A 14617-nucleotide genomic window follows, 5' to 3' on the forward strand; every position below is an offset into this window, starting at 1 on the left:
TACTTACATACATACATACTGCTCTTATTATAGTAAAGATTACTGACTCTATTTATTGACTGTCTATTTGTAGAATTGGTAGTTAGCAATATATCCATACTTACATACATATATACTGCTCTTATTATAGTAAAGATTACTGACTCTATTCATTGACTGTCTATTTGTAGAATTGGTAGTTAGCAATATATCCATACTTACATACATACATACTGCTCTTATTATAGTAAAGATTACTGACTCTATTTATTGACTGTCTATTTGTAGAATTGGTAGTTAGCAATATATCCATACTTACATACATATATACTGCTCTTATTATAGTAAAGATTACTGACTCTATTTTTTGACTGTCTATTTGTAGAATTGGTAGTTAGCAATATATCCATACTTACATACATATATACTGCTCTTATTATAGTAAAGATTACTGACTCTATATATTGACTGTCTATTAGTAGAATTGGTAATTAGCAATATATCCATACTTACATACATACATACAAACTGCTCTAATTATAGTAAAGATTACTGACTCTATTTATTGACTGTCTATTTGTAGAATTGGTAGTTAGCAATATATCCATACTTACATGCATACATACAAACTGCTCTTATTATAGTAAAGATTACTGACTCTATTTATTGACTGTCTATTTGTAGAATTGGTAGTTAGCAATATATCCATACTTACATACATACAAACTGCTCTTATTATAGTAAAGATTACTGACTCTATTTATTGACTGTCTATTTGTAGAATTGGTAGTTAGCAATATATCCATACTTACATACATACATACTGCACTTAATATAGTAAAGATTACTGACTCTATCCATTGACTGTCTATTTGTAGAATTGGTGGTTAGCAATATATCCATACTTACATACATACAAACTGCTCTTATTATAGTAAATATTACTGACTCTATTTATTGACTGTCTATTTGTAGAATTGGTAGTCAGCAATATATCCATACTTACATACATATATACTGCTCTTATTATAATAAAGATTACTGACTCTATTTATTGACTGTCTATTTGTAGAATTGGTAGTCAGCAATATATCCATACTTACATACATACAAACTGCTCTTATTATAATAAAGATTACTGACTCTATTTATTGACTGTCTATTTGTAGAATTGGTAGTTAGCAATATATCCATACTTACATGCATACATACAAACTGCTCTTATTATAATAAAGATTACTGACTCTATTTATTGACTGTCTATTTGTAGAATTGGTAGTCAGCAATATATCCATACTTACATACATACATACTGCTCTTATTATAGTAAAGAATACTGACTATTCATTGACTGTCTATTTGTAGAGTTGGTAGTTAGCAATATATCCATACTTACATACATACATACTGCTCTTATTATAGTAAAGATTACTGACTCTATTTATTGACTGTCTGTTTGTAGAATTGGTAGTCAGCAATATATCCATACTTACATACATACATACTGCTCTTATTATAGTAAAGATTTCTGACTCTATTTATTGACTGTCTGTTTGTAGAATTAGTAGTCAGCAATATATCCATACTTACATACATACATACTGCTCTTATTATAGTAAAGATTACTGACTCTATTTATTGACTGTCTATTTGTAGAATTGGTAGTTAGCAATATATCCATACTTACATACATATATACTGCTCTTATTATAGTAAAGATTACTGACTCTATATATTGACTGTCTATTAGTAGAATTGGTAGTCAGCAATATATCCATACTTACATACATACATACTGCTCTTATTATAGTAAAGATTACTGACTCTATTTATTGACTGTCTATTAGTAGAATTGGTAGTTAGCAATATATCCATACTTACATACATACATACTGCTCTTATTATAGTAAAGATTACTGACTCTATTTATTGACTGTCTATTTGTAGAATTGGTAGTTAGCAATATATCCATACTTACATACATACATACTGCTCTTATTATAGTAAAGATTACTGACTCTATTTATTGACTGTCTGTTTGCAGAATTGGTAGTCAGCAATATATCCATACTTACATACATACATACTGCTCTTATTATAGTAAAGATTACTGACTCTATTTATTGACTGTCTATTTATAGAATTGGTAGTTAGCAATATATCCATACTTACATACATACATACTGCTCTTATTATAGTAAAGATTACTGACTCTATTTATTGACTGTCTATTTGTAGAATTGGTAGTTAGCAATATATCCATACTTACATACATATATACTGCTCTTATTATAGTAAAGATTACTGACTCTATTTATTGACTGTCTGTTTGTAGAATTGGTAGTCAGCAATATATCCATATTACATACATACATACTGCTCTTATTATAGTAATGATTACTGACTCTATTTATTGACTGTCTATTTGTAGAATTGGTAGTTAGCAATATATCCATACTTACATACGTATATACTGCTCTTATTATAGTAAAGATTACTGACTCTATATATTGACTGTCTATTAGTAGAATTGGTAGTTAGCAATATATCCATACTGACATACATACATACTGCTCTTATTATAGTAAAGATTACTGACTCTATTTATTGACTGTCTATTTGTAGAATTGGTAGTTAGCAATATATCCATACTTACATACATATATACTGCTCTTATTATAGTAAAGATTACTGACTCTATATATTGACTGTCTATTAGTAGAATTGGTAGTTAGCAATATATCCATACTGACATACATACATACTGCTCTTATTATAGTAAAGATTACTGACTCTATTTATTGACTGTCTATTTGTAGAATTGGTAGTTAGCAATATATCCATACTTACATACATACATACTGCTCTTATTATAGTAAAGATTACTGTCTCTATTTATTGACTCTCTATTTATAGAATTGGTAGTTAGCAATATATCCATACTTACATGCATACATACTGCTCTTATTATAGTAAAGATTACTGACTCTATTTATTGACTGTCCGTTTGTAGAATTGGTAGTTAGCAATATATCCATACTTACATACATACTGCTCTTATTATAGTAAAGATTACTGACTCTATTTATTGACTGTCTATTTGTAGAGTTGGTAGTTAGCAATATATCCATACTTACTTACATACATACATACTGCTCTTATTATAGTAAAGATTACTGACTCTATTTATTGACTGTCTATTTGTAGAATTGGTAGTCAGCAATATATCCATACTTACATACATATATACTGCTCTTATTATAGTAAAGATTACTGACTCTATTTATTGACTGTCTATTTGTAGAATTGGTAGTTAGCAATATATCCATACTTACATGCATACATACAAACTGCTCTTATTATAATAAAGATTACTGACTCTATTTATTGACTGTCTATTTGTAGAATTGGTAGTTAGCAATATATCCATAATTACATGCATACATACAAACTGCTCTTATTATAATAAAGATTACTGACTCTATTTATTGACTGTCTATTTGTAGAATTGGTAGTTAGCAATATATCCATACTTACATGCATACATACAAACTGCTCTTATTATAATAAAGATTACTGACTCTATTTATTGACTGTCTATTTGTAGAATTGGTAGTCAGCAATATATCCATACTTACATACATACATACTGCTCTTATTATAGTAAAGATTACTGACTATTCATTGACTGTCTATTTGTAGAGTTGGTAGTTAGCAATATATCCATACTTACATACATACATACTGCTCTTATTATAGTAAAGATTACTGACTCTATTTATTGACTGTCTGTTTGTAGAATTGGTAGTCAGCAATATATCCATACTTACATACATACATACTGCTCTTATTATAGTAAAGATTACTGACTCTATTTATTGACTGTCTGTTTGTAGAATTGGTAGTCAGCAATATATCCATACTTACATACATACATACTGCTCTTATTATAGTAAAGATTACTGACTCTATTTATTGACTGTCTATTTGTAGAATTGGTAGTTAGCAATATATCCATACTTACATACATATATACTGCTCTTATTATAGTAAAGATTACTGACTCTATATATTGACTGTCTATTAGTAGAATTGGTAGTCAGCAATATATCCATACTTACATACATACATACTGCTCTTATTATAGTAAAGATTACTGACTCTATTTATTGACTGTCTATTAGTAGATTTGGTAGTTAGCAATATATCCATACTTACATACATACATACTGCTCTTATTATAGTAAAGATTACTGACTCCATTTATTGACTGTCTATTTGTAGAATTGGTAGTTAGCAATATATCCATACTTACATACATACATACTGCTCTTATTATAGTAAAGATTACTGACTCTATTTATTGACTGTCTGTTTGTAGAATTGGTAGTCAGCAATATATCCATACTTACATACATACATACTGCTCTTATTATAGTAAAGATTACTGACTCTATTTATTGACTGTCTATTTGTAGAATTGGTAGTTAGCAATATATCCATACTTACATACATACATACTGCTCTTATTATAGTAAAGATTACTGTCTCTATTTATTGACTGTCTATTTATAGAATTGGTAGTTAGCAATATATCCATACTTACATGCATACATACTGCTCTTATTATAGTAAAGATTACTGACTCTATTTATTGACTGTCTATTTATAGAAGTGGTAGTCAGCAATATATCCATACTTACATACATACTGCTCTTATTATAGTAAAGATTACTGTATCTATTTATTGATTGTCTGTTTGTAGAATTGGTAGTCAGCAATATATCCATACTTACATACATACAAACTGCTCTTATTATAATAAAGATTACTGACTCTATTTATTGACTGTCTATTTGTAGAATTGGTAGTCAGCAATATATCCATACTTACATACATACATACTGCTCTTATTATAGTAAAGATTACTGACTCTATTTATTGACTGTCTATTTGTAGAATTGGTAGTTAGCAATATATCCATACTTACATACATATATACTGCTCTTATTATAGTAAAGATTACTGACTCTATTCATTGACTGTCTATTTGTAGAATTGGTAGTTAGCAATATATCCATACTTACATACATACATACTGCTCTTATTATAGTAAAGATTACTGACTCTATTTATTGACTGTCTATTTGTAGAATTGGTAGTTAGCAATATATCCATACTTACATACATATATACTGCTCTTATTATAGTAAAGATTACTGACTCTATTTTTTGACTGTCTATTTGTAGAATTGGTAGTTAGCAATATATCCATACTTACATACATATATACTGCTCTTATTATAGTAAAGATTACTGACTCTATATATTGACTGTCTATTAGTAGAATTGGTAATTAGCAATATATCCATACTTACATACATACATACAAACTGCTCTAATTATAGTAAAGATTACTGACTCTATTTATTGACTGTCTATTTGTAGAATTGGTAGTTAGCAATATATCCATACTTACATGCATACATACAAACTGCTCTTATTATAGTAAAGATTACTGACTCTATTTATTGACTGTCTATTTGTAGAATTGGTAGTTAGCAATATATCCATACTTACATACATACAAACTGCTCTTATTATAGTAAAGATTACTGACTCTATTTATTGACTGTCTATTTGTAGAATTGGTAGTTAGCAATATATCCATACTTACATACATACATACTGCACTTAATATAGTAAAGATTACTGACTCTATCCATTGACTGTCTATTTGTAGAATTGGTGGTTAGCAATATATCCATACTTACATACATACATACTGCTCTTATTATAGTAAAGATTACTGACTCTATTTATTGACTGTCTATTTGTAGAATTGGTAGTTAGCAATATATCCATACTTACATACATACATACTGCACTTAATATAGTAAAGATTACTGACTCTATCCATTGACTGTCTATTTGTAGAATTGGTAGTTAGCAATATATCCATACTTACATACATATATACTGCTCTTATTATAGTAAAGATTACTGACTCTATTTATTGACTGTCTATTTGTAGAATTGGTAGTTAGCAATATATCCATACTTACATACATACAAACTGCTCTTATTATAATAAAGATTACTGACTCTATTTATTGACTGTCTATTTGTAGAATTGGTAGTCAGCAATATATCCATACTTACATACATATATACTGCTCTTATTGTAGTAAAGATTACTGACTCTATTTATTGACTGTCTATTTGTAGAATTGGTAGTTAGCAATATATCCATATTTACATGCATACTTACAAACTGCTCTTATTATAGTAAAGACTACTGACTCTATTTATTGACTGTCTATTTGTAGAATTGGTAGTCAGCAATATATCCATACTTACATACATACAAACTGCTCTTATTATAGTAAATATTACTGACTCTATTTATTGACTGTCTATTTGTAGAATTGGTAGTCAGCAATATATCCATACTTACATACATACATACTGCTCTTATTATAATAAAGATTACTGACTCTATTTATTGACTGTCTATTTGTAGAATTGGTAGTCAGTAATATATCCATATTTACATACATACAAACTGCTCTTATTATAATAAAGATTACTGACTCTATTTATTGACTGTCTATTTGTAGAATTGGTAGTTAGCAATATATCCATACTTACATGCATACATACAAACTGCTCTTATTATAATAAAGATTACTGACTCTATTTATTGACTGTCTATTTGTAGAATTGGTAGTCAGCAATATATCCATACTTACATACATACATACTGCTCTTATTATAGTAAAGATTACTGACTATTCATTGACTGTCTAATTGTAGAGTTGGTAGTTAGCAATATATCCATACTTACATACATACATACTGCTCTTATTATAGTAAAGATTACTGACTCTATTTATTGACTGTCTGTTTGTAGAATTGGTAGTCAGCAATATATCCATACTTACATACATACATACTGCTCTTATTATAGTAAAGATTTCTGACTCTATTTATTGACTGTCTGTTTGTAGAATTAGTAGTCAGCAATATATCCATACTTACATACATACATACTGCTCTTATTATAGTAAAGATTACTGACTCTATTTATTGACTGTCTATTTGTAGAATTGGTAGTTAGCAATATATCCATACTTACATACATATATACTGCTCTTATTATAGTAAAGATTACTGACTCTATATATTGACTGTCTATTAGTAGAATTGGTAGTCAGCAATATATCCATACTTACATACATACATACTGCTCTTATTATAGTAAAGATTACTGACTCTATTTATTGACTGTCTATTAGTAGAATTGGTAGTTAGCAATATATCCATACTTACATACATACATACTGCTCTTATTATAGTAAAGATTACTGACTCTATTTATTGACTGTCTATTTGTAGAATTGGTAGTTAGCAATATATCCATACTTACATACATACATACTGCTCTTATTATAGTAAAGATTACTGACTCTATTTATTGACTGTCTGTTTGCAGAATTGGTAGTCAGCAATATATCCATACTTACATACATACATACTGCTCTTATTATAGTAAAGATTACTGACTCTATTTATTGACTGTCTATTTATAGAATTGGTAGTTAGCAATATATCCATACTTACATACATACATACTGCTCTTATTATAGTAAAGATTACTGACTCTATTTATTGACTGTCTATTTGTAGAATTGGTAGTTAGCAATATATCCATACTTACATACATATATACTGCTCTTATTATAGTAAAGATTACTGACTCTATTTATTGACTGTCTGTTTGTAGAATTGGTAGTCAGCAATATATCCATATTACATACATACATACTGCTCTTATTATAGTAATGATTACTGACTCTATTTATTGACTGTCTATTTGTAGAATTGGTAGTTAGCAATATATCCATACTTACATACGTATATACTGCTCTTATTATAGTAAAGATTACTGACTCTATATATTGACTGTCTATTAGTAGAATTGGTAGTTAGCAATATATCCATACTGACATACATACATACTGCTCTTATTATAGTAAAGATTACTGACTCTATTTATTGACTGTCTATTTGTAGAATTGGTAGTTAGCAATATATCCATACTTACATACATATATACTGCTCTTATTATAGTAAAGATTACTGACTCTATATATTGACTGTCTATTAGTAGAATTGGTAGTTAGCAATATATCCATACTTACATACATACATACTGCTCTTATTATAGTAAAGATTACTGTCTCTATTTATTGACTGTCTATTTGTAGAGTTGGTAGTTAGCAATATATCAATACTTACATACATACATACTGCTTTTATTATAGTAAAGATTACTGACTCTATTCATTGACTGTCTATTTGTAGAATTGGTAGTTAGCAATATATCCATACTTACATACATACATACTGCCCTTATTATAGTAAAGATTACTGACTATTCATTGACTGTCTATTTGTAGAGTTGGTAGTTAGCAATATATCCATACTTACATACATACATACTGCTCTTATTATAGTAAAGATTACTGACTCTATTTATTGACTGTCTGTTTGTAGAATTGGTAGTCAGCAATATATCCATACTTACATACATACATACTGCTCTTATTATAGTAAAGATTTCTGACTCTATTTATTGACTGTCTGTTTGTAGAATTAGTAGTCAGCAATATATCCATACTTACATACATACATACTGCTCTTATTATAGTAAAGATTACTGACTCTATTTATTGACTGTCTATTTGTAGAATTGGTAGTTAGCAATATATCCATACTTACATACATATATACTGCTCTTATTATAGTAAAGATTACTGACTCTATATATTGACTGTCTATTAGTAGAATTGGTAGTCAGCAATATATCCATACTTACATACATACATACTGCTCTTATTATAGTAAAGATTACTGACTCTATTTATTGACTGTCTATTAGTAGAATTGGTAGTTAGCAATATATCCATACTTACATACATACATACTGCTCTTATTATAGTAAAGATTACTGACTCTATTCATTGACTGTCTATTTGTAGAATTGGTAGTTAGCAATATATCCATACTTACATACATACATACTGCCCTTATTATAGTAAAGATTACTGACTATTCATTGACTGTCTATTTGTAGAGTTGGTAGTTAGCAATATATCCATACTTACATACATACATACTGCTCTTATTATAGTAAAGATTACTGACTCTATTTATTGACTGTCTGTTTGTAGAATTGGTAGTCAGCAATATATCCATACTTACATACATACATACTGCTCTTATTATAGTAAAGATTTCTGACTCTATTTATTGACTGTCTGTTTGTAGAATTAGTAGTCAGCAATATATCCATACTTACATACATACATACTGCTCTTATTATAGTAAAGATTACTGACTCTATTTATTGACTGTCTATTTGTAGAATTGGTAGTTAGCAATATATCCATACTTACATACATATATACTGCTCTTATTATAGTAAAGATTACTGACTCTATATATTGACTGTCTATTAGTAGAATTGGTAGTCAGCAATATATCCATACTTACATACATACATACTGCTCTTATTATAGTAAAGATTACTGACTCTATTTATTGACTGTCTATTAGTAGAATTGGTAGTTAGCAATATATCCATACTTACATACATACATACTGCTCTTATTATAGTAAAGATTACTGACTCTATTTATTGACTGTCTATTTGTAGAATTGGTAGTTAGCAATATATCCATACTTACATACATACATACTGCTCTTATTATAGTAAAGATTACTGACTCTATTTATTGACTGTCTGTTTGCAGAATTGGTAGTCAGCAATATATCCATACTTACATACATACATACTGCTCTTATTATAGTAAAGATTACTGACTCTATTTATTGACTGTCTATTTATAGAATTGGTAGTTAGCAATATATCCATACTTACATACATACATACTGCTCTTATTATAGTAAAGATTACTGACTCTATTTATTGACTGTCTATTTGTAGAATTGGTAGTTAGCAATATATCCATACTTACATACATATATACTGCTCTTATTATAGTAAAGATTACTGACTCTATTTATTGACTGTCTGTTTGTAGAATTGGTAGTCAGCAATATATCCATACTTACATACATACATACTGCTCTTATTATAGTAAAGATTACTGACTCTATTTATTGACTGTCTATTTGTAGAATTGGTAGTTAGCAATATATCCATACTTACATACGTATATACTGCTCTTATTATAGTAAAGATTACTGACTCTATATATTGACTGTCTATTAGTAGAATTGGTAGTTAGCAATATATCCATACTGACATACATACATACTGCTCTTATTATAGTAAAGATTACTGACTCTATTTATTGACTGTCTATTTGTAGAATTGGTAGTTAGCAATATATCCATACTTACATACATATATACTGCTCTTATTATAGTAAAGATTACTGACTCTATATATTGACTGTCTATTAGTAGAATTGGTAGTTAGCAATATATCCATACTTACATACATACATACTGCTCTTATTATAGTAAAGATTACTGTCTCTATTTATTGACTGTCTATTTGTAGAGTTGGTAGTTAGCAATATATCAATACTTACATACATACATACTGCTCTTATTATAGTAAAGATTACTGACTCTATTCATTGACTGTCTATTTGTAGAATTGGTAGTTAGCAATATATCCATACTTACATACATACATACTGCCCTTATTATAGTAAAGATTACTGTCTCTATTTATTGACTGTCTATTTGTAGAGTTGGTAGTTAGCAATATATCCATACTTACATACATACATACTGCTCTTATTATAGTAAAGATTACTGTCTCTATTTATTGACTGTCTATTTGTAGAGTTGGTAGTCAGCAATATATCCATACTTACATACATACATACTGCTCTTATTATAGTAAAGATTACTGACTCTATTTATTGACTGTCTATTTGTAGAATTGGTAGTTAGCAATATATCCATACTTACATACATACATACTGCTCTTATTATAGTAAAGATTACTGTCTCTATTTATTGACTCTCTATTTATAGAATTGGTAGTTAGCAATATATCCATACTTACATGCATACATACTGCTCTTATTATAGTAAAGATTACTGACTCTATTTATTGACTGTCCGTTTGTAGAATTGGTAGTTAGCAATATATCCATACTTACATACATACTGCTCTTATTATAGTAAAGATTACTGACTCTATTTATTGACTGTCTATTTGTAGAGTTGGTAGTTAGCAATATATCCATACTTACATACATACAAACTGCTCTTATTATAGTAAAGATTACTGACTCTATTTATTGACTGTCTATTTGTAGAATTGGTAGTCAGCAATATATCCATACTTAAAAAATACATACTGCTCTTATTATAGTAAAGATTACTAACTCTATTCATTGACTGTCTATTTGTAGAATTGGTAGTCAGCAATATATCCATACTTACATACATACATACTGCTCTTATTATAGTAAAGATTACTGACTCTATTTATTGATTGTCTATTTGTAGAATTGGTAGTTAGCAATATATCCATACTTACATACATATATACTGCTCTTATTATAGTAAAGATTACTGACTCTATATATTGACTGTCTATTAGTAGAATTGGTAGTTAGCAATATATCCATACTTACATACATACATACTGCTCTTATTATAGTAAAGATTACTGACTCTATTTATTGACTGTCTATTTGTAGAATTGGTAGTCAGCAATATATACATACTTACATACATACATACTGCTCTTATTATAGTAAAGATTACTGACTCTATTTATTGACTGTCTATTTTTAGAATTGGTAGTTAGCAGTATATCCATACTTACATACATACAAACTGCTCTTATTATAGTAAAGATTACTGACTCTATTTATTGACTGTCTATTTGTAGAATTGGTAGTTAGCAATATATCCATACTTACATGCATACATACTGCTCTTATTATAGTAAAGATTACTGACTCTATTTATTGACTGTCTATTTGTAGAATTGGTAGTTAGCAGTATATCCATACTTACATACATACAAACTGCTCTTATTATAGTAAAGATTACTGACTCTATTTATTGACTCTCTATTTGTAGAATTGGTAGTTAGCAATATATCCATACTTACATGCATACATACTGCTCTTATTATAGTAAAGATTACTGACTCTATTTATTGACTGTCTATTTGTAGAATTGGTAGTTAGCAGTATATCCATACTTACATACATACAAACTGCTCTTATTTTAGTAAAGATTACTGACTCTATTCATTGACTGTCTATTTGTAGAATTGGTAGTTAGCAATATATCCATACTTACATACATACATACTGCTCTTATTATAGTAAAGATTACTGACTCTATTCATTGACTGTCTATTTGTAGAATTGGTAGTTAGCAATATATCCATACTTACATACATACATACTGCTCTTATTATAGTAAAGATTACTGACTCTATTTATTGACTGTCTATTTGTAGAATTGGTAGTTAGCAATATATCCATACTTACATACATACATACTGCTCTTATTATAGTAAAGATTACTGACTCTATTCATTGACTGTCTATTTGTAAAATTGGTAGTCAGCAATATATCCATATTTACATACATACATACTGCTCTTATTATAGTAAAGATTACTGACTCTATTTATTGACTGTCTATTTGTAGAATTGGTAGTCAGCAATATATCCATACTTACATACATACATACTGCTCTTATTATAGTAAAGATTACTGACTCTATTCATTGACTGTCTATTAGTAGAATTGGTAGTTAGCAATATATCCATACTTATATACATACATACTGCTCTTATTATAGTAAAGATTACTGTCTCTATTCATTGACTGTCTATTTATAGAATTGGTAGTTAACAATATATCCATACTTACATACATACATACTGCTCTTATTATAGTAAAGATTACTGACTCTATTTATTGACTGTCTATTTATAGAATTGGTAGTTAGCAATATATCCATACTTACATACATACATACTGCTCTTATTATAGTAAAGATTACTGACTCTATTCATTGACTGTCTATTTGTAGATTTGGTAGTCAGCAGTATATCCATACTTACATACATACAAACTGCTCTTATTATAGTAAAGATTACTGACTCTATTCATTGACTGTCTATTTGTAGAATTGGTAGTTAGCAATATATCCATACTTACATACATACATACTGCTCTTATTATAGTAAAGATTACTGTCTCTATTCATTGACTGTCTATTTGTAGAATTGGTAGTTAGCAATATATCCATACTTACATACATACATACTGCTCTTATTATAGTAAAGATTACTGACTCTATTTATTGACTGTCTATTTGTAGAATTGGTAGTTAGCAATATATCCATACTTACATACATACATACTGCTCTTATTACAGTAAAGATTACTGACTCTATTCATTGACTGTCTATTTGTAGAATTGGTAGTCAGCAATATATCCATACTTACATACATACATACTGCTCTTATTATAGTAAAGATTACTGACTCTATTCATTGACTGTCTATTAGTAGAATTGGTAGTTAGCAATATATCCATACTTACATACATACATACTGCTCTTATTATAGTAAAGATTACTGACTCTATTTATTGACTGTCTATTTATAGAATTGGTAGTTAACAATATATCCATACTTACATACATACATACTGCTCTTATTATAGTAAAGATTACTGACTCTATTTATTGACTGTCTATTTGTAGAATTGGTAGTTAGCAATATATCCATACTTACATACATACATACTGCTCTTATTATAGTAAAGATTACTGTCTCTATTTATTGATTGTCTATTTGTAGAATTGGTAGTTAGCAATATATCCAAACTTACATACATATATACTGCTCTTATTATAGTAAAGATTACTGACTCTATATATCGACTGTCTATTAGTAGAATTGGTAGTTAGCAATATATCCATACTTACATACATACATACTGCTCTTATTGTAGTAAAGATTACTGACTATATTTATTGACTGTCTATTAGTAGAATTGGTAGTTAGCAATATATCCATACTTACATACATACATACTGCTCTTATTATAGTAAAGATTACTGACTCTATTCATTGACTGTCTATTTGTAGAATTGGTAGTTAGCAATATATCCATACTTACATACATACATACTGCTCTTATTATAGTAAAGATTACTGTCTCTATTCATTGACTGTCTATTTGTAGAATTGGTAGTTAGCAATATATCCATACTTACATACATACAAACTGCTCTTATTATAGTAAAGATTACTGACTCTATTTATTGACTGTCTATTTATAGAATTGGTAGTTAACAATATATCCATACTTACATACATACATACTGCTCTTATTATAGTAAAGATTACTGACTCTATTTATTGACTGTCTATTTGTAGAATTGGTAGTTAGCAATATATCCATACTTACATACATACATACTGCTCTTATTATAGTAAAGATTACTGTCTCTATTTATTGATTGTCTATTTGTAGAATTGGTAGTTAGCAATATATCCATACTTACATACATATATACTGCTCTTATTATAGTAAAGATTACTGACT

This window comes from Watersipora subatra, chromosome 4 (assembly GCF_963576615.1).
Source record: "Watersipora subatra chromosome 4, tzWatSuba1.1, whole genome shotgun sequence".
NCBI lineage: Eukaryota > Metazoa > Bryozoa > Gymnolaemata > Cheilostomatida > Watersiporidae > Watersipora > Watersipora subatra.